This window comes from Aethalodelphis obliquidens, unplaced genomic scaffold (assembly GCF_003676395.1).
Source record: "Aethalodelphis obliquidens isolate GAN/ISIS:26980383/991018 unplaced genomic scaffold, ASM367639v1 scaffold60, whole genome shotgun sequence".
Classification (NCBI taxonomy): domain Eukaryota; kingdom Metazoa; phylum Chordata; class Mammalia; order Artiodactyla; family Delphinidae; genus Aethalodelphis; species Aethalodelphis obliquidens.
The window spans coordinates 11,060,881-11,084,569 of NW_020838004.1; the positions used below are offsets into that span (position 1 = coordinate 11,060,881).

The 23,689-nt window shown below is 36.0% G+C and overlaps 1 long non-coding RNA gene across 1 annotated transcript; it reads right to left on the reverse strand.

Moving 5' to 3' along the window:
- Positions 1-9,519: 9,519 nt before the first annotated feature.
- On the reverse strand, positions 9,520-23,215 carry LOC113609970 (uncharacterized). Its single transcript, XR_003428893.1, has 3 exons — positions 23,103-23,215; positions 11,191-11,203; positions 9,520-9,531 (listed from the first exon to the last, which is right to left on the reverse strand). It is a non-coding gene; the product is annotated as an uncharacterized LOC113609970 (long non-coding RNA).
- Between the last annotated feature and the right edge of the window lie 474 nt (positions 23,216-23,689).

A 23,689-nucleotide genomic window follows, 5' to 3' on the forward strand; every position in this document is an offset into this window, starting at 1 on the left:
AGATTTATATGCTTTCCCAAGTTGGGAACTTTTCAGCCATTATTTTTTTTTAATATTTTTCTGTCCAATTTTCCCTTTCTCCTCTCTTTCTGAGACTACAATTATATGTATATTATATTTTTGTGACAGTATTCCACAGGCCCCTAAAGCTCTGTTCACTTTTTTTTTTCATTCTCTGTTTTTTAAGTTCGTCAGAGAAATATATAGACATTATTCAATTTTTAAATTCAGACTTATTATTTTGTCATGTTCAATCTGTTAATAAGTCCATGCCATAAATTTTTATTATAGATATTTTATACATTAATTATTTATTATAGCTATTTTATATTTTAGTCAGTTTATTTTTTTAGTTCTAGAAACTCTACTGAGATATCCTATTCATTTTGAACATATTTTTAGGCAATTTTGTGTGGACTTTGAATATATTTTGTAGTTCAGGGTCCAGTCAGGAGGTAGAAAACACACCAATAATTTGAATAGGAAAAATATAATAAAAAGAATTATTAACTAGTTCCAGGGAATTAACTACTGAGAGATAAAGAGAACTCTAAAGAATATATAAATAACCTACATAGGGAGCAGCCACTGCCTCTAAGGCTGAGGCATGAATAGACAGGGAATAAGTCACTTTCATCTACAAAACCGAAATTCATACATCATTAGATTGAGTGTGTCTTTGGACCACTGAATGGCAGGAAAGTTCATGATGTATTTCAGGCAAGCAAGAAATTACCTGGTGGGATGCCAGCCCAGTGGAGAGACAAGTGGGAAGCTCCCTGCTGAGGTGTTGCTAAAACTCATGGGAAAGCCACTTTCTGGATGTCACACATTCTACTGGCTGCCTCATGCAGCAGGAACCAGAATTTTAAAAAAGTTAAAAGCATACCATAACCAGGAAGAGAAGCCTCTACCTCCTGCATGACCCATTCAGTACCTTCTCTTAACAAAGCTTTTCATTGTGCCAGCTGGCAAAAGAGAAATGTTTACAGACTCTCACTCCAATATCACAAAGCAGGGCAAAGAAAGGTAGAATTGGGACTGAGAAACAATAAATAGATAACTTCTAGTTTGCATAGTTATAAGAGCCACTTTAAAATTCTTGTCTGCTAGTTTAAACATCTATGTCATCAGGGTTGGTTTCTTTTGGCTCATTTTCCTCTTGACCAATGCATCACATTTTCCTGTTTCTTTGCATACCTACTAATTTTTAATATGTACTAGACATTGTGGGTGATACAGACTCTAGATTCTGTTATCATCCTCTGGATGGTGTTTATTTTTGTTCTAACAGGCAGTTACATTACTGGCTGATTACATCAAGCTTGTGGAGGCTTTGTTTTATACTTTTGGGAGTGGGTATCATGGTTTATGCTCAGACCTAGGGTGAACTCTTTAGATCTGGCACATAGTCTTTACTCCAATGTCATGAAACTTGTGGGGTTTCCATGAATAGCCTGAGTTTACCAAGCGCTCCTACATGGCCAGACTCAAATTCTAAACTCTGTCTCCACAGTGGAGGGCAGCAACTGACATTTCTTTCAACCTTTCCACTGTTGCTTTTTGTAGGGCACGTGAGCATCTCCCGTATGTTAGGGGATTTGAGGGGAATTTATACACAGATTTTAAGGCTCTTCCTTCTGTGGTTTGCTTCTTACCAGGATTCCCTCACTCAATTCCCAGCCCCTCTGGCAGGCCTCAACTCTATCCTCGGGTATCTCTAGTCAGTAACAAAATAGCTTTCTGCTTATTTCCAGCTGCTTTGTGCCTTTCAGACTAGAGACTTCCCTCAGAGAAAAAGCCTTATTAAAGTACATCTCATCCAGTGAAGTTTTCCTGCTTTAAGTGTTATATACTTTACAGTTTTTTTTCCTGCTTTTTGATATTCTCAAATTCCTGAGATAAACGTCTCTGCCACTACTGGAACAAGATGATTTCTAAGGTACCTTCTTACTCTAAGGGCTTTGGATCCAACTTCAAGAAGTAAGAAGCTTGTAACACACATAGAAATGAATCTCTCTGTTTATTGAAAAAATTATAAATTGTTATTTTAGTACAATGTGTATTGTATTTCATATAATACACACTGACTGCAGTTCTAGGAAGAATATTAATTATCCAGAAGTATAATAAAATGGAAAAATGTGATAAATGTACTCATATAATAATTTGCCTGATTCCCTCTTTCAGAATCAGCAAGGAGTATTATGTCTTCATAATAAATAACTATTTAGTAAATTGAGCATACTTATAATATATGCATGTATATAAAAAAGAGATCAGCACAATATAAGAATTCATTTTTCTCTTGAACTTGCATAATTCTCCTCTTTGGAAACATACAACTGCTTTTTGCATGGGTGAATTGTTGTTCCACCACAATCCATTGAACATGGAAGGTCTCATGGACAAAGCACTGGGTCACCTAGCACAGCTGGCAAAAGAGAAGTAATTGGGGAAGGAATTTTTATCTCAGTGACAAGCAGACATCTTCAGTGGCCTGTAACTTTCTTCTCACATTAGCTGGTCTGAAGTGTCTTTTTCCTGAAACTATAAACTGCACATGGCTCCATCTTATTCAGATGGACTGCTAATAAATCTAGTCTTAGGTAGTACTTAATCTAGATGCCTCAAAAAAAAGTGTAAGAGCAGCTCCTCCCTGTGATGGTGAAGGTCATCAGCATTTATCTGCAGAAAGGAAATGCTTAGAAGCAGCCTGTCTGTATTCCTTTTTCTCTATTTTATGATGTACTTGTATTGCTTTTATTTTCTTATTGTAGGAAAAATCTTACACAGTGCAAGAAAAAAGCCAGAAAACACATGAAGAGCAAATTTTTAAAGATGACCCTTAACCTCACCACCTAGAGGCTGTGATTATAAACATTTTGCTGTATAAACTTGTACGTACATTCAAACACACATACAGTTTTCTCTTTGTCTTAAAATCTTATAATCTATTCATTTTATAAATGAAAGTTTATAAACTGTGACCAGCCTCTCCCTATTTCAACCACACCCTCAAACCCTAGCAACCTCCATTCTGTTCTGTTTCTATGAGTTTGACTTTTTTAAAAGATAAATTCCACATATACATGAAACCATACAGTATTCGTCTTTCTCTGTCTGCTCATTTCACTTAGCATAATGCCCTCCAGTTTCTTCCATGTTGTTAAAATGGGCAAGATTTCTTTCTTTTTAAGCCTGAATATTATTTCATTGTATATATACCACATTTTTTAATCCATTCATCTGTTAACAGACAGATTGTTTCTATATCTTCTCTATTGTAAATAATTACTGGTATATATTTTATTTTCTTTTACATCTTTATTGGAGCATAATTGCTTTACAATGGTGTGTTAGTTTCTGATTTATAACAAAGTGAATCAACTATACATATACATATATCCCCATATCTCCTCCCTATTGTTTCTCCCTCCGAACCTCCCTAAACCACCCCTCTAAGTGGTCACAAATCACCGAGCTGATCTCCCTGGGCAATGTGGCTGCTTCCCACTAGCTATCTATTTTATATTTGGTAGTGTATATATGTCCATGCCACTGTCTCACTTCATCCCAGCTTCCCCTTCCCCTTCCCCATGTCCTCAAGTCCATTCTCTACGTCTGCATCTTTATTCTTGTCCAGCCCCTACGTTCTTCAGAACGATTTTTTTTTTTTTTAGATTCCATATATATGTGTTAGCATACGGTATTTGTTTTTCTCTTTCTGACTTACTTCACTCTGTATGAGAGACTCTAGGTCCATCCACCTCACTACAAAAAACTCAATTTCATTTCTTTTTATGGCTGAGTAATATTCCATTGTATATATGTGCCACATCTTCTTTATCCATTCATCTGTTGATGGACACTTAGGTTGCTTCCATGTCCTGGCTAATGTAATAGAGCTGCAATGAAAATTGTGGTACGTGACACTTTTTGAATTATGGTTTTCTCAGGATATATGCCCAGTAGTGGGATTGCTGGGTTGTATGGTAGTTCTACTGTAAATTTTTTAAGGAAACTCCATACTGTTCTCCAGAGTGGCTGTATCAATTTATATTCCCACCAACGGTGCAAGAGGGTTTCCTTTTCTCCACACCCTCTCCAGCATTTATTGTTTGTAGAATTTTTGATGATGACCCTTCTGACTGGTGTGAGGTGACACCTCATTGCAGTTTTGAGTTGCATTTCTCTAATGATTAGTGATGTTGTGCATCCTTTCATGTGTTTGTTGGGAATCTGTGTATCTTCTTTGGAGAAATGTCAATTTAGGTCTTCTGCCCATTTTTGGATTGCATTGTTTGTTTTTTTGATATTGAGCTGCTTGTATATTTTGGAGATTAATCCTTTGTCAGTTGTTTCATTTGCAGATATTTTCTCCCATTCTGAGGGTTGTCTTTTCGTCTTGTTTATGGTTTCCTTTGCTGTGCAAAAGCTTTGAAGTTTCATTAGGTCCATGTCATAGAGTGTTCTGCTTATGTTTTCCTCTAAGAGTTTTATAGTGTCTGGCCTTACATTTAGGTCTTTAATCCATTTTGAGTTTCTTTTTGTATATGATGTTAGGGAATGTTCTAACTTCATTCTTTTACATGTAGTTGTCTAATTTTCCCAGCCCCACTTATTGAAGAAGCTGTTTTTTCCCCATTGTATATTCTTGCCTTCTTTATCAAAGATAAGGTGACCATATGTGCATGGGTTTATCTCTGGGCTTTCTATCCTGTTCCATTCATCTATATTTCTGTTTTTGTGCCAGTACCATACTGTCTTGATTACTACAGGTTTGTAGTATAGCCTGATGTCCAGGAGCCTGATTCCTCCAGCTCCATTTTCCATTCTCAAGATTTTTTTGGCTCTTCAGGGTCTTTTGTGTTTCCGTACAAATTGTGAAATATTTTGTTCTAGCTCTGTGGAAAATGCCATTGGTAGTTTGATAGAGATGGCACTGAATCAGTAGATTGCTTTGGGTAGTATAGTCATTTTCACAATGTTGATTCTTCCAATCCAAGAACATGGTATATCTCTCCATCTATTAGTATCATCTTTAATTTCTTTCATCAGTGTCTTATAGTTTTCTGCATACAGGTCTTTTGTCTCCTTAGCTAGGTTTATTCCTAGATATTATATTCTTTTTCTTGCAAAGATAAATGGGAGTATTTCCTTAATTTCTCTTTCAGATTTTTCATCCTTGGTGTATAGGAATGCCAGAGATTTCTGTGCATTAATTTTGTATCCTGCTACTTTACCAAATTCATTGATTAGCTCTAGTAGTTTTCTGGTAGCATCTTTAGGATTCTCTATGTATAGTATCATATCATCTGCAAAAAGTGACAGCTTTACTTCTTCTTTTCTGATTTGGATTCCTTTTATTTCTTTTTCTTCTCTGATTGCTGTGGCTAAAACTTCCAAAACTATGTTGAATAACAGTGGTGAGAGTGGGCAACCTTGTCCTGTTACTAATCTTAGAGGAAATGGTTTCAGTTTTTAACCATTGAAAACGATGTTGGCTGTAGGTTTGTCATATATGGCCTTTATCATGTTGAGGTAAGTTCCCTCTATGCCTACTTTGTGGAGGGTTTTTATCATAAATGGGTTTTGAATATTCTCAAAAGCTTTTCTGCATCTATTGAGATAATCATATGGATTTTCTCCTTCAATTTGTTAATATGATTTATCACATTGATTGATTTGTGTACATTGAAGAATCCTTGCATTCCTGGGATAAACCTCACTTGATCATGGTGTATGATCCTTTTAATGTGCTGTTGGATTCTGTTTGTTAGCATTTTGTTGAGGAACTTTGCATCTATGTTCATCAGTGATATTGGCCTATAGATTTATTTCTTTGTGACATCTTTGTCTGTTTTGGTATCAAGGTGATGGTGGCCTCATAGAATGAGTTTGGGAGTGTTCCTCCCTCTGTTATATTTTGGAATAGTTGAGAAGGTTACGTGTTAGCTCTTCTCTAAACTTTTATAGAATTCGCCTGTGAAGCCTGGGTTTTTGTTTGTTGGAAGATTTTTAATCACAGTTTCAATTTTAGTGCTTCTGATTGGTCTGTTTATATTTTCTATTTCTTCCTGGTTCAATCTTGGAAGATTGTGCTTTTCTAAGAATTTGTGCATTTCTTCCAGGTTTTCCGTTTTACTGGCATATAGTTGCTTGTGGTAATCTCTCCTGATCCTCTGTATTTCTGCCTTGTCAGTTGTTACTTCTCCTTTTTCATTTCTAATTCTATTAATTTGATGAGTCTAGCAATTCTTTTTTCTTGATGAGTCTGGCTAATGGTTTATGAATTTTATTTATCTTCTCAAAGAATCAGCTCTTTGTTTTACTGAACTTTACTATCGTTTCCTTCATTTCTTTTTCATTTATTTCTGATCTGATCTTTATTATTTCTTTCCTTCTGCTAACTTTTGGGGGTCTTTTTGTTGTTCTTCTTTCTCTAATTGCTTTAGGTGTAAGGTTAGGTTGCTTTCCGAGGTGTTTCTTGAGGTAGGATTATTTTGTTATAATCTTCTCTCTTAGAACTGCTTTTGCTGCATCCCATAGGTTTTGGGTTGTCATGTTGTCATTGTCGTTTGTTTCTAGGCATTTTTTGATTTCCTCTTTCATTTCTTCAGTGACCTCTTGGTTATTTAGTAGTGTATTGTTTAGCCTCCATGTGTTTGTATTTTTTACAGATTTTTTTTCCGGTAATTGATATCTAGTCTCACAGCATTGTGGTCGGAAAAGAGACTTGATACAATTTCAGTTTTCTTAAATTTACCAAGGCTTTATTTGTGACTCAAGGTGTGATCTCTCCAGCAGAATGTTCCATGAGCTCTTGTGAAGAAATTGTATTCTGTTGTTTTTGATGGAATGTCCTATAAATATCAATTAACTCTACCTTGTTTAATGTATCACTTAAAGCTTGTGTTTCCTTATTTTTTCTCATTCTGGATGATCTCTCCATTGGTGAAAGTGGGGTGTTAAAGTCCCCAACTATGATTGTAATACTGTTGATTTCCCCTTTTATGGATGTTAGCATTAGCCTTATGAATTGAGGTGTTCCTATGTTGGGTGCATAAATATTTACAACTGTTATATCTTATTGGATTGATCCCTTGATCATTATGTAGTGTCCTTCTTTGTCTCTTGTAATAGTCTTTATTTTAAAGTCTTTTTTGTCTGATATGAGAATTGCTACTCCAGCTTTCTTTTGATTTCCATTTGCATGGAGTATCTTTTTCCATCCCCTCACTTTCAGTCTGTATGCATCCCTAGGTCTGAAGTGGGTCTCTTGTAGACCACATATATACAGGTCTTATTTTTGTATCCATTTAGCCAGTCTATGTCTTTTGGTGGGAGCATTTAATCCATTTACATTTAAGATAGTTATCAATATGTATGTTCCTATTACCATTTTCTTAATTTTGGGGAGTTTGTTATTGGAAGTCTTTTCCTTCTCTTGTGTTTCCTGCCTAGAGAAGTTCCTTTAACATTTGTTGTAAAGCTGGTTTGGTAGTGCTGTATTCTCTTAGCTTTTGCTTGCCTGTAAATCTTTTAATTTCTCTGTCTAATCTGAATGAGATCCTTGCTGGGTAGTGTAATGTTGATTATAGGTTTTTCCCTTTCATCACTTTAAATATGTCCTGCCAGTCCCTTCTGGCTTGCAGAGTTTCTGCTGAAAGATCAGCTGTTGACCTTATGGGGATTCCCTTGTAGTTTATTTGTTGCTTTTCCCTTGCTGCTTTTAATATTTTTTCTTTGTGATTAATTGTTGATGGTTTGATTGAAATGTGTCTTGGCTTATTTCTCTTTGGATTTATCCTGTATGGAACTCTCTGCACTTCCTGGACTTGATTGACTATTTCCTTTCCCATATTCGGGAAGTTTTCAACTATAATCTCTTCAAAGTATTTCTCAGTCACTTTCTTTTTCTCTTCTTCTTCTGGGACCCCTTTAATTCGAATGTTGGTGCATTTAATGTTGTCCCAGAGGTCTTTGAGACTGTCCTCAGTTCTTTTCATTCTTTTTTCTTTATTCTGCTCTACAGTAGTTATTTCCACTATTTTATCTTCCAGGTCACTTATACGTTCTTTTTCCTCAGTTATTCTGCTATTGATTCCTTCTAGAGAATTTTTAACTTCATTTATTGTGTTGTTTATCATAGTTTGTTTGCTCTTTAGTTCTTCTAGGTCCTTGTTAAATGTTTTTTTATATTTTCTCCATTCTATTTCCAAGATTTTGGATCATCTTTACTTTCATTAATCTGAATTCTTTTTCAGGTAGACTGCCTATTTCCTCCTCATTTGTTTGGTCTGGTGGGTTTTTACCTTGCTCCTTCATCTGCTGTCTGTTTCTCTTTCTTCTCATTTTGCTTAACATAATGTGTTTGTGGTCTCCTTTTTGCAGGCTGCATGTTTGTAGTTCTCGTTGTTTTTGGTGTCTGCCCCCAGTGGCTAAGGTTGATTCAGTGGGTTGTGTAGGCTTCCTGGTGGAGGGGACTGGTGTCTGTGTTGTGTTGGATTAGGCTGGATCTAGTCTTTCTGGTGGGCAGGACTGTGTCCAGTGGTATATTTTGGTGTGTCTGTGACCTTATTAAGATTATAGGCAGCCTCTCTGCTAATGGGTGGGGTTGTGTTCCTGTCTTGTTAGCTGTTTGGCATGGGGTGTCCAGCACTGTAGCTTGCTGGTCGTTAAGTGGGGCTGGGTCTTAGCATTGAGATGGAGATCTCTGGGAGAGCTTTTGCCTTTCTATATTACATGGAGCCAGGAGGTCTCTGGTGGACCAATGTCCCTAACTCAGCTCTCCCACCTCAGAGGCACAGGTCTGACACCCGGCCTGAGCACCAAGATCCTGTCAGCAGATGGCTCAGAAGAAAAGGGAGAAAGAAAAAGAAAGAAAGAAAGAAAGAAAGAAAGAAAAAAGAAAGTTATTAAAATAAGAAAAAATTATTAAAAATTAAAAAGTTATTAAAAAAAGAAGGGAAAAAAAGGGCTTCCCTGGTGGCACAGTGGTTGAGGGTCCGCCTGCCGTTGCAAAGGACACAAGTTCGTGCCCTGATCTGGGAAGATGTCACATGCTGTGGAGTGGCTGGGTCCATGAGCCATGGCCGCTGAGCCTGCGCGTCCAGAACCTGTGCTCCACAACAGGAGAGGCCACAAAAGTGAGAGGTCTGTGTACCGCAAAAAAAAAAAAAAGGAAAAAAATAAGACAGAAAGAAAGAAGAGAGCAACCAAACCAAAAAACAAATCCACCAATGATAACAAGCACTAAAAACTATACTATAAAAAAAAAAAAAAGGACAGACAGAATCCTAGGACAAATGGTGAAAGCAAAGCTATACAGGCAAAATCACCCAAAGAAGCACACACATACACACTCACAAAAAGAGCAAAAGGAAAAAAATACATATATATTCTGGGAAGTCTGAGGTCTTCTGTCAGTGTTCAGTAGGTGTTCTGTAGGAGTTGTTCCTCATGTAGATGTATTTCTGATTTATTTGTGGGGAGGAAGGTGATCTCCCCATCTTACTCCTCTGTCATCTTGAAGGTCTCTCCCGACACATATTTTAATTTTTCAGAGGTCTTTCTTAACTATTTAAACCTAAGTCACTCACTAATACAATAGCTTATTTTAATTCCCTGCAATGCATTTATCATTACGTGATGTTTTCCTGTCTGTCCATTCATTTCCCTGTTCATTGTTTCTGTCTTTCTCTAGATCATAAATGACTTGAGATTAAGGACATTCTTTCATTCAGCCTTGTCTCCCAAACCCCAAGAACAGTGTCTTACACAAGGCAAGGTTTCATAAATATTTGTAGTGTGAATTAAAACTGAGACTGTGATGTCCTAACTGTTTTGAGTGGAGAGGGTGAGATTTTTTGCCACTATACTTGCAACTTCATACTAGGAACCTACGGGTCAATGTGGGTCAGACATTGGGGCAGGGAGATGAACTTGGAGAGTGGGATAAACTAAGGCAATCATATAACAGAGTGAAATTCGACGGGAGTAAAACATTTGTAGGATCTCCAGCAACAGTGGTGGAAGAGTAAGAAGAAAGGAGATTTGAGGCAACAATGGGAAATGAAAAGGTTGGGCAGCAGACCCAGGCAGCTCAACAGAATTCTGATTTCCCTTCCCTTTGTCCTGACAATCACAACCTCAGCAGCCATATTCCTGGGGACTCAAAGCGCTAAACACCACCACCTCCAATACTTCACCACTCATTGAGATTCCCACCCAAATTATTTGGGGAATTGACAACGTTAGGTCCCAAGACCATTGCCTGAGACCTAAATGCTTTTAGACTTGTACTGGAATATTTTTGGAGAAGAAAAAAGCATAACCTGAGTTTGTGAGGGAAGCTGGCATTAGTAAGATCAAAGAATCTTCTCCTAAAATGCAGTACTCATTAAACCCATTTCAAATATTTACCAAGTACCTACCACACACCTAGGCTAGTACTGCCAGCTGTTCAACCTCTGGTATGGCATGGATTATTGCTGTAGGAGTGGCAGGCTGAGGCTGCAGGTAGATAAACTGTAAACTATACCCAGACAATGAGACATGGCAGACACTGGAGTGAGTCACAGCTGTAGCTGACAGAATAGCATGGTAACCAAGAGCATGGGAATGGAGAACATGACTCACCCAAACAAGGACCTGGCACAAAAGGAAGTGATCTGTGTCCTGAAATGAAGCCAGTGCACAGTGATGCAGATTCCAGAGCAGATAATAAATCACACAGTAGAAAGGAGGCAGGCACTAGGCCAGGATTCCAACTCAAGAGCTTTGGGATCCAAGGGTTGAAGATGAAGGATGGAGTTAGTCAAAACAAAGCACAGCCCAAGCACTATTGATTGATTCACTGCACATGTTACCAATGCAGGAACTCTGGCAAAGATGGGAGAGTCAATGTATGGAACATTCCATGGTGAAGACACCTGGACTAGCACAGGAAGAGATCAACATAGTTTCTCTGTCTAGGGGTGGCTGAATGCAGACCCAGGTGCATGGTTTCCATAGCAGGTTAGTACTGGACAGTGAGGTTCAACATTTTGTCAGTGCAAGCTTATAAGGAGCTTTCAATGCCAGCATGGCAGAAATAGCAAGTTACTACCTGATAACTATGCTTATTTTCTTCTTTAGTAAAAGAACCCTGATTTAATTGGGGCAACAGTAGCTTCATCTAAAGACTACATTTTTCAACCTCCCTTTCAGCTTTGTGTAACTAAGCTATATGTAACCCTCAGCTATATGTAAGTTTTGTCCAAATTGATGGACTATTTTGTGGACTATACAGGAAGGCTATGGGAACTGTTTCAGCTGGGTTGAACATCTTTTCCATCTACTTTTACTCCTTTATGCTGGTGATGACTATAAGTATCAATAGCCATACTGAACCATGAGGTGACCTTAAGACTAGAAGCTGTGACTGAAAGATATATTAAAAATTGCACAGGACAAAGAGAGAGTATAGGCCCGAGATGAACAGGAGGGACTGCCATATCAGTCATGACATGCCTTCTTCTGGATTTATCTTCCTCTTTTTACACATGAGAGAAAAATAAAGTTCTATTTTGCTTTAGTAACTATTAACTTAGCTTTCCCACTATCTGCAGCTTTCCCTAATCTCAGTCAATATAGGCAGGTTAAAGAGTAGTGTGAGCAGACTCTACAGTGGTCCTTATAATCCCCACCTCCTCATGCTCATGGCCTTGTGCAATTGTCTTCCATTGAGTGTGGGAAAAGCCTTTCACTTGCTTCTACCTAGTAGAAAATGGCAAAGGTGAAGGGATGTCACTCCTATGTTTGTATTACATTTATAAGACTGTGCCTTTTTAGTAGATTCATTCCAGAGTCTGTTTCCCTAGCTAACTTTGAAAAAGTGACCATATTGGAAGGCCCACCTGGCAAGGAGCTGAGAGTGGTCTCTATGTTCTGGAAGTGATCTCCATCCAACAGCCAGCAACTAGCCAGGGTCCTCAGTCCTACAACCAAAAGGAAATGAAATCTTTTGACAACATGAGTAAGCTTGGAAGTGAATTTATCCCCCGTCAGCCTCCAGATGTGAACATAGCCCGGCTAACAATTTGGTTGAAGTTTTTTGAGATACTAAGCAGAGAACTCAGTTAAGTTGTCCCCAAACTTTGGACCCACAGATGTTATAAGATAATAAATGTGTGTTGTTTGAAGCCTCTGAGTTTGTGGTAATTTGTTATGCAACAGTAGGTTGCTAACACAAGGAATCTAGCCTTAATCTGTAGTTCTCAAAGTTCTCCATGACTGTAGTTCATCTTAGCCTACAAATTTATCATTCCATTATCCTGTAGAATGTGTATATTTGGAGTTCACAGTGACTTTGGTTATACCTATGATGTGAAAAATAAAAGAAGGTAAAAGCATGATCTTTACCTCCAAGAAGCCTATGAAATGCTTTTGCATGCTTACTAATGACTCCAGTTGCACCTTCACCAAATGCAAGCAGGATAGTAATTAGGGCCCATTCAGGCTCCCTGAGAACAGCTGAGTGAGATCCTCTTTTTATTTGCACAATGTACCACGCAAATGAATTACTGGACAAAATGTGGGGACTTTGAATTAATGCACTATTTGTATTTAAAAAAAAAAAAGTAGAAAAGAAAACATCACAGAATCACATCTCCCCAAAGATATGATGAACATTAAGTAAACACTGAGATTCTCAGACAAAAAGGTGCCACAGAACTGCAAAACATTGTTATTAATTAACATAGTTGTAAAATTTCAGGTTCCAAAGAGAGAAAAATCTTGGAAGCAATTATGAAAGTCACTGTATAACATTTAGATTAAATAAACATGTCTCTTAAGAAAAATTAAACATTAAATATATCCTTTGATTCTCCAAATATGAGTAATCCAATTTGCTAGCCCTCACCTATCACTTAGTGGTATTGAAAAAATTGCAGATGACTTAATAAACATAGATAGCATCTAACAATGTCACCCCAATCAAATGCATTATATAATATGAACATATTTGCTTTTTATGTCACAATAACTGGATAACATAAATGTCATAGAAAAAGTCAGATGCAATGGGGATGCACTCACTTCCTTTTGAATTAATAAACAGTGAATAAATTCTAGATAATAAAGCAGCTTGTGAGTCAATGTTTTCCCACAAGTTATATTTGGGGGGGGGGCATGAATGATAACAATGAGCATTATGTACCTAACTTTTTAAGAAGTACAAGTTCTAAGTATATCAATTACCCCTACTATGTCCCAGACGAAGACAAAATATGTGAACTAGTTGTCATTTTAATATTTACAACTAAAATAAACTTTTTGACATGAAACTTAATTATCCGAATTTAAAATATTTTTTTCAACTAGAAATTGTATCAACTACAAGCTTGTCTCAAACACATGTAACGTGGCAGCCTTTGCCTCTTCCTCCATCTTTCCACCCTACCAAAAGCAACAAATAACTAGAAAAACTGGTATGTTAATCCTTAAATATTCTGTATGTGATTCTTTGGAAATAAACTATTTGAAAGGAAAAATACTTTGGTCAGCAATTGTAACTCTTAATTCTGACCTCTAAGCCTTGTGGTTAGTAGGAAATTGCTCCATAGTTTGGAACTGGGTTAACCATCAATCTTAGTTGTAAGTGATGGTATGAATTGTTAATGTTTTGTGTCTTTGAAGTACATTATGTAGTGAGAAGTGGAGGGGGAATAGCTTGGCAGACTGAATCAGATATTGTTTGCCTCGTACCAACATTCCAATGGGATACAAGATTAATATTACAAAAATTAAATCTCCACATGCTTCTGAATTTCTAACAAATTAGAATCCCATATATTTTGTGAGAGATTACTCCTATTTCCTGAGCTTAAGTATGTGATCACTTTTGAGTATGATTTTTTTATATTAAATAATTGTCTATATTAATGATAATAGTTAATTGTTAAGTCTTAATTGATAAAGGGTTTTTTTTAAAGAAGATCTTACTGACTCTTCCAGGAGAAGTAGAATGGCTCAGGAGTTCTAAAGTGGAAAAAACAAAAACAGAAGTAAAAACACCTCAGAAAAGAACCCAGGAATGTAGTTTAAAAAATGTGTCCTTATGGGTTTCCCTGGTGGTGCAGTGGTTGAGAGTCCACCTGACAATGCAGGGGACACAGGTTCGTGCCCCGGTCTGGGAAGATCCCACATGCCACGGAGCGGCTAGGCCCGTGAGCCATGGCCGCTGAGCCTGCGCGTCCAGAGCCTGTGCTCTGCAACAGGAGAGGTGCCGACAGAGGCCTGCGTACTGCAAAAAAAAAATAATGTGTCCTTATGAGAGAGAGAGAAAGTTTAGCTAAGTAGAAGCCAGGGACCAAAAGAGATATTCAGATTGCTTGCCTATTACACAGATTATCGTGAAAGTTTTGCTGAAAATACAGATAACTTTGATGTGTGTATTACTTGGTAATTTATAAAGGGTTTCACATGCATTATCTTCAATTTAACCTTATTATGAGCCTGTGAAGCTGATATTAATCATTGTCATCAGAGAGGTATTTGTGCTCACTTATAAGTGGCTCCAAAAGGACTTAAATCCAAGTGTTCTTTTTTAAAAATGGTTGCATTTTATTGTATATAAATGGTATCTTAGTAGAATTGATTTTAAAATGCAAGATCCATGGAGTATTTTTAATGTCATCTTTTTTATTGTTCCTCTAACATTGCATTTATTTATTTATTCATATGTCTGGTAGATCTTTTCTCCAGAAGACTTCTTCCCTGGGTCAAGAGACTATGTTATTTACCTTTTCATCTCCCATAACATCTAATTCAAAAAACATGGTAATTATGTATACTGCATACTACTGCTTTTAGCAGTGGGCCTAAGAGCCCAGAAAAAATATATATCTCTGTGTGTGTGTATGTGCACATGCTTGCATACACATAATAAAGTCATTGTGAAAGCAAAATATAGTGTAAACAAAATTCAACAAAGCCATCCCTGCATTACTACCAACATCTTTAGTATGTCGATACTCATGATCATTTGGAAACATGCACCCCTATGTTCATAGCAGCACTATTCACAATATCCAAGACATGGAAATAACCTAAATGTCTATCAACAGATGAATGGATAAAGAAGATGTGGTACATATATATTGTACCATGGAATACTACTCAGCTATAAAAAAGAATGAAATAATGCCATTTGCAGCAACATGGATACAACTAGAGATTATCATATTAAGGGAAGTAAGTCAGAAAGAGAAAGACAAATACCATATGATATCACTTATATGTGGAATCTAAAAAATGACACAAATGAACCTATCTATGAAACAGAAACAGACTCACAGACATATGGTTGCCAACAGGGAGGGGGTTGGGGGAGGGATGGAGTGGGAGATTGGGGTTAGCAGATGTAAACTATTATATATAGAAAGGATAAACAACAAGATCCTATTGTGTAGCACAGGGAACTATATTCAATATCCTGTGATAAACCATAATGGAAAAGAATATTAAAAAAAGAATGTATATATAGATATAACTGAATCACTTTACTATACATCAGAAATTAACACAACATTGTAAATCAACTATACTTGAGTAAAAATTTTAAAAAATTTAAAATTTAAAAAAAGAAAATTCAGGGTTTCACAGTTTGGAAGAAAATATATTATAGACTAAACATGTAAGTAATAATCCAATTGTTCTTGAGCAGTGCTTTTCCAAGCTTAATTGAAGATTTGTTAAGATGCAGATTCTAATTTGGTAAGTATAGGTTGGGTTCTGAGAGTCTGCATTTCTAACAAGCTCCTGGTAGCACTGGCATTGCTGATCCATGTGGATCATTCTTTCATTAACAAAGTTTTAGGCTAGATAGTGTGCTCTTTCCATTACATTACACTCTTCTCACTCATCTTCCATAGCCACTGACAAGAGTACCAAATATTTTATGACTTAAATTATGTCATATTTTGTGTTTTCTCATATAAATATATTACTCTTCAATAAAACATCTGGCAAAGTTGTGTTGAATAAATAGACAAACTACATTGTAAGAATCTGAAGGGCATAGTCCGTGTCTTAAGAGACTTTGATTTCCCAAACAGCTAGGAACATAGAATATATTGAATCTGAAAATTGAAAGAAAAAATTTTAATACAATAAAATAAAAATTGAGTCAATTGTTTTGGCTATCCAGAGAATACAACTGGTACCTGCCCTGCACCACAGTGGAAAAGTAAAATGGAATTCAGGGAAATAGGAAGAGAGTCATGGACTGAGAAGAAGCTGGGGTTTGAAGCAGAGTCAAAAAGAACCTCTAAGTCAAATTCAAGATTCAAGGAGCACATGAAGCTGAAACTCTCTACCTCTCATTACCCACCTGCTCTAGTTTGGCACCTTTATCAGTCCTGACAGCTGTGGTGAAGCAGTGAAACAGGATGTTAACATTAACGTTTTCACCAAGACACAACAGCACAAAAGAAGCTTGCCCATGTGAGTTGCCAGAGAATAACACACAGTTTTCTGACCCCAGAACTCTTCACCCAGGGTTACTGACACTACCTCAAGGTTCCAGAAGAGTATTGGGCCTGCCTGAGACAAAGATTTCATCCAGGCACAAGGACAAAATTTACCCGCTGTTTATTCAGCAGATTAAATTGTTTAAGACGCAAGATACACTTTATGTAGTCTGGTAGTTTGGGTTGAATTTAAGAGAGCTGTCTTGAAAGCATGTTGGACTAATCACAATGAGAACAAACAAGAGATGAAGGATGGAACTGTGAGGTCATGGTCACAGGTACAGGAAGAGCCTTCATGTCTTAGTGAAATCAGGTAACCAGGTCACACTGTCATCATGTCACACCACAGGGTGTGGAGAACAGAAGCCCATAGCTCTTACCTCTTGGTCCACTGAACTAATGCTAAACAGAAGTTTGATTTTTAAAAATGTTCTGATAGCTAATAATTTTTAAATTTATGATCCAGTATTTCTACCTAGAGTGGAAACCTTACCGGGTTAAAATGAATGTACTATTCAGCTTATAAGATAAATTAGCCTTAGAAAGATAGGTTGCCTAAAATGGAAAAATGCTAAAAATGTTTACATTGTATGCTTGTGTAATGTATTAGGTGCATTGTACAGAATGATGTTTTCTTTCTCTTAGGACAGAAAAAGAAACATCTTGAAAGCAAAGCAATGATAAATAATTTTGGACAAGACAATGTTGAAAAAATAAATAACTAAGTTAATTATTTCAGATGTTTTTGGACAAACACAACTATTCCTTTCAGTGGTTCCAAGTTACACCTGAAATATGTCTCTGTTTATCAACTTGGATCTAGAATTAAATCCAAGTTGATAAATTTCCTTTTAAGCTTCTATTTTCATAAAAATGTATGAAAAATGTAAATGTTCAAAGTATTGCTTTCCTACAGTGGACATTTCCCATACATTTACGGTATCAGCAAGATGATTAAATATTACTTGACTAAATTTTCTCATTTTAAGAGGAAGTATGGCCATTCAAGTCACTAGTTTCTTTATCACTATGAAGTACAATAACTATTCCACACATTGTAACTTATTATGAAGAGAATATACCACTTTGGAGGAAAAGAACATTTTGCTTAAGTTTCTTAGCCTGACAGCAATGCTGACCATATCCAAAACATATTTCAAGAAAATATATTGACGAAAATTCAAGAAAAAATAATACAAAATTAGACTTAAGTAGATTTAAATTATCAATATTTTTATGGGGAAAAGAAATCTGAAAAAGAATGGCTATATGTATATGTATAACTGATTCACTTTGCTGTATACCTGAAACTAATACAACATTGTAAATCAACTATACTTCAATAAAATATTTTTAAAAATAGATTCATAAAAGGTATTTGATAAAGTCCAATACCTTATCATGATAAAAAAAGCTCTTAGCAGCTAGGAATAGAAGGAAACTTCCTCAATTTGATAAAAGATACCAACAAAACCCCTAGCAAACATCCCATTTAATGGTTAACTATTGAAAGCTGCCCTTTGAGATGAATGAGATAAGAATGTCACTATCACCACCACTATTCATCATTTTTCTGGGGATCTTGGCCAGTGCATTGGGGTTAAATAAATAAATAGGAAAAGTATTGGAATAGAAGGAAAAAATTGTCATTGTTTGTGTATGATATAATTTAGGAAAATTAGTAAAATTAATTGGTAATTTCAGCAATGTTTGTGTACACAATATTAAAATAAACATCAAATTTATTTCTAAATATAAGCAAAATTTGGAAAATAAAAACTGTATACTTATAACTTTTAAATTGCTTTAAAATACATCAAATACCCAGAATAAATTTAACACGAGATATGCAAACTCTCTACAAACAAAACTACTAGACATGAGAGAAATTAGAGAAGACTTAATAAATGGAAAGAGGTACCATATCCATGGTTTGTAAGATTCAGTATTGTAACAATATGAAATATACCTTCCTTGATCTATACATTTTAAAAAAATATTTTTATTAAAGAACTGTAGGGAAAATTAACTAAGAATCACACCTTTTCTAAGTTCTAATTATTTGAAATAGCAATATTAGTTTAAAGAGATTTCACTGTATGCAGCATTCTATGAAGAAGATGAGATGGTTGAAGACAACTCTTGTGGATAGCTTTATTTGAAATCATCTCCTTATATAAGAAAGAGAATAAAGTAGGAGATTTTATTTGATTTTTTCTTAAAGAAAGTTATCCGTTTGATAAAATTTTCAAGGTATTTTAATTAAAATGGGTACTTCTGAATTTCTTTATGCAATTATTCTGATAAATATTATCAGGAATTCATTTTAAAAAGTATTTGACATGTCACTGATAGCAAGATAAATATCCAGAAGGGAAATAAGATTACCACAGTAAACTACAAGCAAAATGATGAAATCTATAAAGTAGATTCAATAATTAATATGGAAAACAAGAAAGGAGAGATACTAGTGGGGGCTGGTTTAATCAAAAATAGCTTCCTTATAGATTAGTACCCAAATCACTAAATTTTTCTACCTCTGATCTGTTCTTTTTATAGATATGAATAATATATTAAGCCTACTTTAAGTTAATTTTATCTTTCAGAACTAAAGCTGTTCTACCTTAATCAAAGATCATCAAACAGCAGAGAGGTAATCTTTTATAAAGTCTCTACCTAGCTAATCATCTGATAAATATGCCGTACTGCTTTAGAGATCTTAAACTTATGAAACTACAGATGCCTCTACAGCTGTTACTTTTCTAATTTATTAACTCAAGCTTCAATATGACAAAGGAAATTCTGTACTTAGCCAACTATTTTAACTTAGTGAATTCTCTTACTTTTGACTTGCTGCTGGGAAAAGCAATAAAAGAAGAGTCTATGGAAAAAACTTACATCCTCTTGGGTACCACACTTGACATAGGGCATCTTCAGTCGGCTGACTCAACTCCCACCTGTACCTTAATTGATATTCTTACATTATATTACCTTCTTTCCTTCCTTTTTTCTTCCTTCATTTCCCTCTCTTCTTCTTTCCTTCCTTCCTTTCTTCACTCTTTCCTTTCTTCTTTTCTCTCCTTCCTCCCTTCACTCTTCTTTTCACTCCTTCCCTACCTTACTTTCTTTCTTTCTTCCTTCCTTCCTTTCACTCAAGTCAAATACTAGCACTTTCAGAAACCTGGCCTTTGGAATTGGAGAAGCAGTAAAAATCTTGGAAAAAGCACTAGATTTGAAAATTGCAAGTAGATGTGGTTGAAATTCTATTATTTACTAGCTGTGTGACTCTGGCCTGGTCCTTTGTTTCCTCATCTATAAATTATAATGAATTAGTTTTTATAAGCTTGATATAAATATCAAATGATAAATCATACCTGAAAACATTCATGAAACTTCAAAATCTTATATAAGTTAAGAAATTATTATAAATTGTATATTCCCCCAAAGCAGATATTAATTGGCCCTAGATGACTATGATTTTTTTTAGGGTGCCACATTTGCCTAGTAAAATATCTGGAGTTGTCACTCAAAGTTTATTTTTAAGTGAAAGTTGGAGAAGAAAATACCTCTTTAGAATCATAACTAAACTTAAAATTTTTAGCAATGTTGTGTAAGAAGGGCAGCCTATTCATTTACTCACATATTAGGAATGGTTTGTTATCAATTAAGAATAAATATGGAAACAGGTAAGTGTAGATGGAAGGGTGGTAAGGATGGAAAATATAAGAGAAAGAAAGTAAACCAAGGAGAGAAGTCTGAGCACCATGAAGAGACTTAAGATTAAGAAAAGCTAGGAAGGAAAGGAAGGATCCCAAAGTCTCAGGCTTTGATTACATTCTACCTCCCACAATATGTGGGCATTTCTTGTCCATTTATCTGTCTCTCCAATTAAAATGTAAGCAGCTTGCTTGCAAAAATTATATTTTCTAACCTTGTGTTACTGTATATAATTGGTAAGGAACAATAGAGTAGATCAATGAAAAGTCTGATTCAATTTTCTTGAGACCAGGTCCAGATCAAGGTGGCACAGTAAGAAGATCCTGAGCTCACTTCTTCCCGTGGACACATCAAAACTACAACTACATATAGATTAAATATCTCTGAGAATGACTTGAAGATTAGCAGAACAGATTTTATACAACTAAAGATATAAAGAGAAGGCCAGATCAAGAGATGTAGGAGGGGCAAAGATGTGGTCTAGTCAGAACCCACACCCTTGATGCAGCAACTCACAAGTGGGAATGATTTCACAACCATGGAGTTCCCCCCAGAGGAGTTAATGGTTCAAGTCCCACATTGGGTTCCCAAGACAAGGGAACTTATACCAGGAAAATGAACTCCTGTAATGTCTGGCTCTGAAAACCAGCAGACTTACATCCAGGAGACCCAGAAGGCTGTGGGAAACCAAGATTCCCACTCTTGAAGGGAGTGAGTCTGTACAAACTCACTCACTCTGAGTCCCAGAAAAGAGACAGCAGCTTGAAAAGCACCTGGGCCATTCAAAAAGAAGATTCATTGACTAATATTAGGGCATGAGCCAGAGGAACAGGGATCTGTTGGAATTTTTCTCCAGGGTAGGAAATGCTGGTGGGCACCAATTTTCTTAAACTTTCCTTCCACCTAGCTGGCCCAGTGCAGATACTATTTCTGTCACTCTCAATCAACCTACCTAACACCATGTGACCTGCCCAGCCAGCTCTTCCAAAATAGTTTCCACCCCACCCTACCCAGCAGGCAAATCCAGCTGACACTGGCACCGCTCTGGAGCTCCTAGGGGTCCAACTCGGCCTCACATGGCAAGTGGTGTTTGCCAGCACTACTCGCCTCCAAAGTGGTTCCCACTCCAAGGGGCCAGCCCCACACACCAGCACACACACAGCAACCATGGCTGACCTCATACACAGCTGGACCAGGAACCAGCCCCACCCAGCAAAGTGTTCATAGCAGTTGCAATTGGGCCTTGCAGCCAGCCAGCCTGGGAGCCAATGCTTCCCCAAAGCACACTCACAGCAATTGCAACACAACTACAATAGGAGTGTGCATGCAGCCCACACTGGGGATACCCCTGGAGCACCTGACTCTGGTGAACAGGGTGGGAATTTTGCCTCTGGGCTTCACAGACACCTTCTACCTGAGGCCACTCTTTTAAAACTGGGAGACATAGCTGATATACTCATTACATAGAAACAAACACAGTTACACAAAATTAGGAGACAAAGGGATACCTTCCAAATGAAAGAAAAAGACAAACATCCTAAAAAGAACTAAATGTAACAAATATAAGCAAGTTATTAGAAAAAAAATCAAATTAAAAGTCTTAAATATGCTCACCAAACTCAGAAGAATGGATGACCCCAGTAAGAACTTCAACAAAGAGAGAGAAAATATAAAAAGTCAGTCATAAATGAAAATACAATAACTGAAATAAAAAATACACCAGTGAGGAGACAGATTAACAGTTCAGCTATCTAGAAGAGAGAGTAGTGAAAACCACACAATCAGAACAGCAAAAGAAAAAAACAGTCAAGAAAATGATGAAAGTTTCAGTGCCCTCTGGAACATCAAGCATACTAACATTTGAATTATAGGGGCATCCCAGAAGAAGAGAGAGAGAAGAGACAGAGAATCTATTTGAAGAAATAATGACTAAAAATTCTCCAGTCTGCCAAGGGAAACAGATATTCAAGTACAGGAAGCACAGAGAGTCCCAAACAAGATGAAAACAAAGAGACACACAACAAGACACATTATAATTAATATGTCAAAAGTTAAAGAGACAGACTTCAAAGCAGCAAGAAAAAAATTTTAGTTACATATGAAGAAACCCCTATAAGACTATCAGCTGATGTTTCAGTAGAAACTTTATAGGCCATAAGGAATTGCATAATACTTTCAAAGTGCTGAATGAAAAAAAAAATTACAAACAATAATACTCTGCCTGGCAAGGCTATCATTCAGAATTGAAAGAGAGATAAAAAGCAAAAGCTGAAAGAAATTTGGCACCTTACAAGGCATGTTAAAGAGATTTCTTTAAACAGAGGTTTTTTAAAACAAGAATATTATGAAAGAAAAAAATCTCACTGGTTAAGGCAAACATATAGTAAAGATCAACTACCTATAAAGCTAGTATGAAGGTCAAAAGACAAAAGTAGTAAAATTATGTATATGTAAAATAATTAAGTGATACAAAAAGTAAAAAGACATAAAATATGATGTCAAAACATAAAACATGGTGCAGGGAAATAAAACTGTAGTGCTTTTAGAATGCATTTGAATGTAAGTGAACTTTAACTTAAAATAGACTGCTATATAAATAGGTTTTTATATATGAACCCATGGTAACCACAATACATTAGATCAGATAAGTTTAATAGATATATATAGAACATTCAATCCAAAAGCAGCAGAACACACATTATTTTCAAGTGCACATGAAACATTCTCCAGGATAAATCACATGCTAAGCCACAAAACAAGTCTCAATAAATTTTACAAGATAGAAATCTTGTCAAGCATCTTTTCCCACCACAACAGTATGAGACTAGAAATCAACTACATGAAAAATTTTGGAAAAAGCAAAACATGAGGAGTATTGGAAGTCATAACCACAGCAATTAGACAAGAAAAAGAGATAAAGGCATGCATATAAATTGGAAAGGAAGAAGTAAAACTGTCATTATTTGCAGATGACATGACACTATTTATAGAAAACCCTAAAGAGTTGAAAATCTATTAGAACACATTAATAAATGTATTCAAGTCACAGCGTACAAAATCAATATAACAGAAATCTGATGCATATCTACACATTAATAAACTATCAGAAAAAGAAACTAACAACCCCATTTACAATTGCATTAAAAGAATAAAATACTATGAATAAATTTAACCAAGGAGGTGAAAGACCTATACACTGAAAACTATTCATCGTTGATGAAATAAATTGAAGATGACCAAACAAATGGAAAGATATATAATGCTCATGGATTAGAAGAATTAATACTGTTAAAGTGACCATACTAACCAAGGTAATCTATGGAACAATGCAATCCATATCAAAATGCCAATGGCATTTTCACAGTACTAGAACAAATAATTCTAAAATTTGTGTGGAAAAACAAAAGACCCCAAACAGCTAAAGCAATTTTGAGAAAGAAGAACAAAGCTGG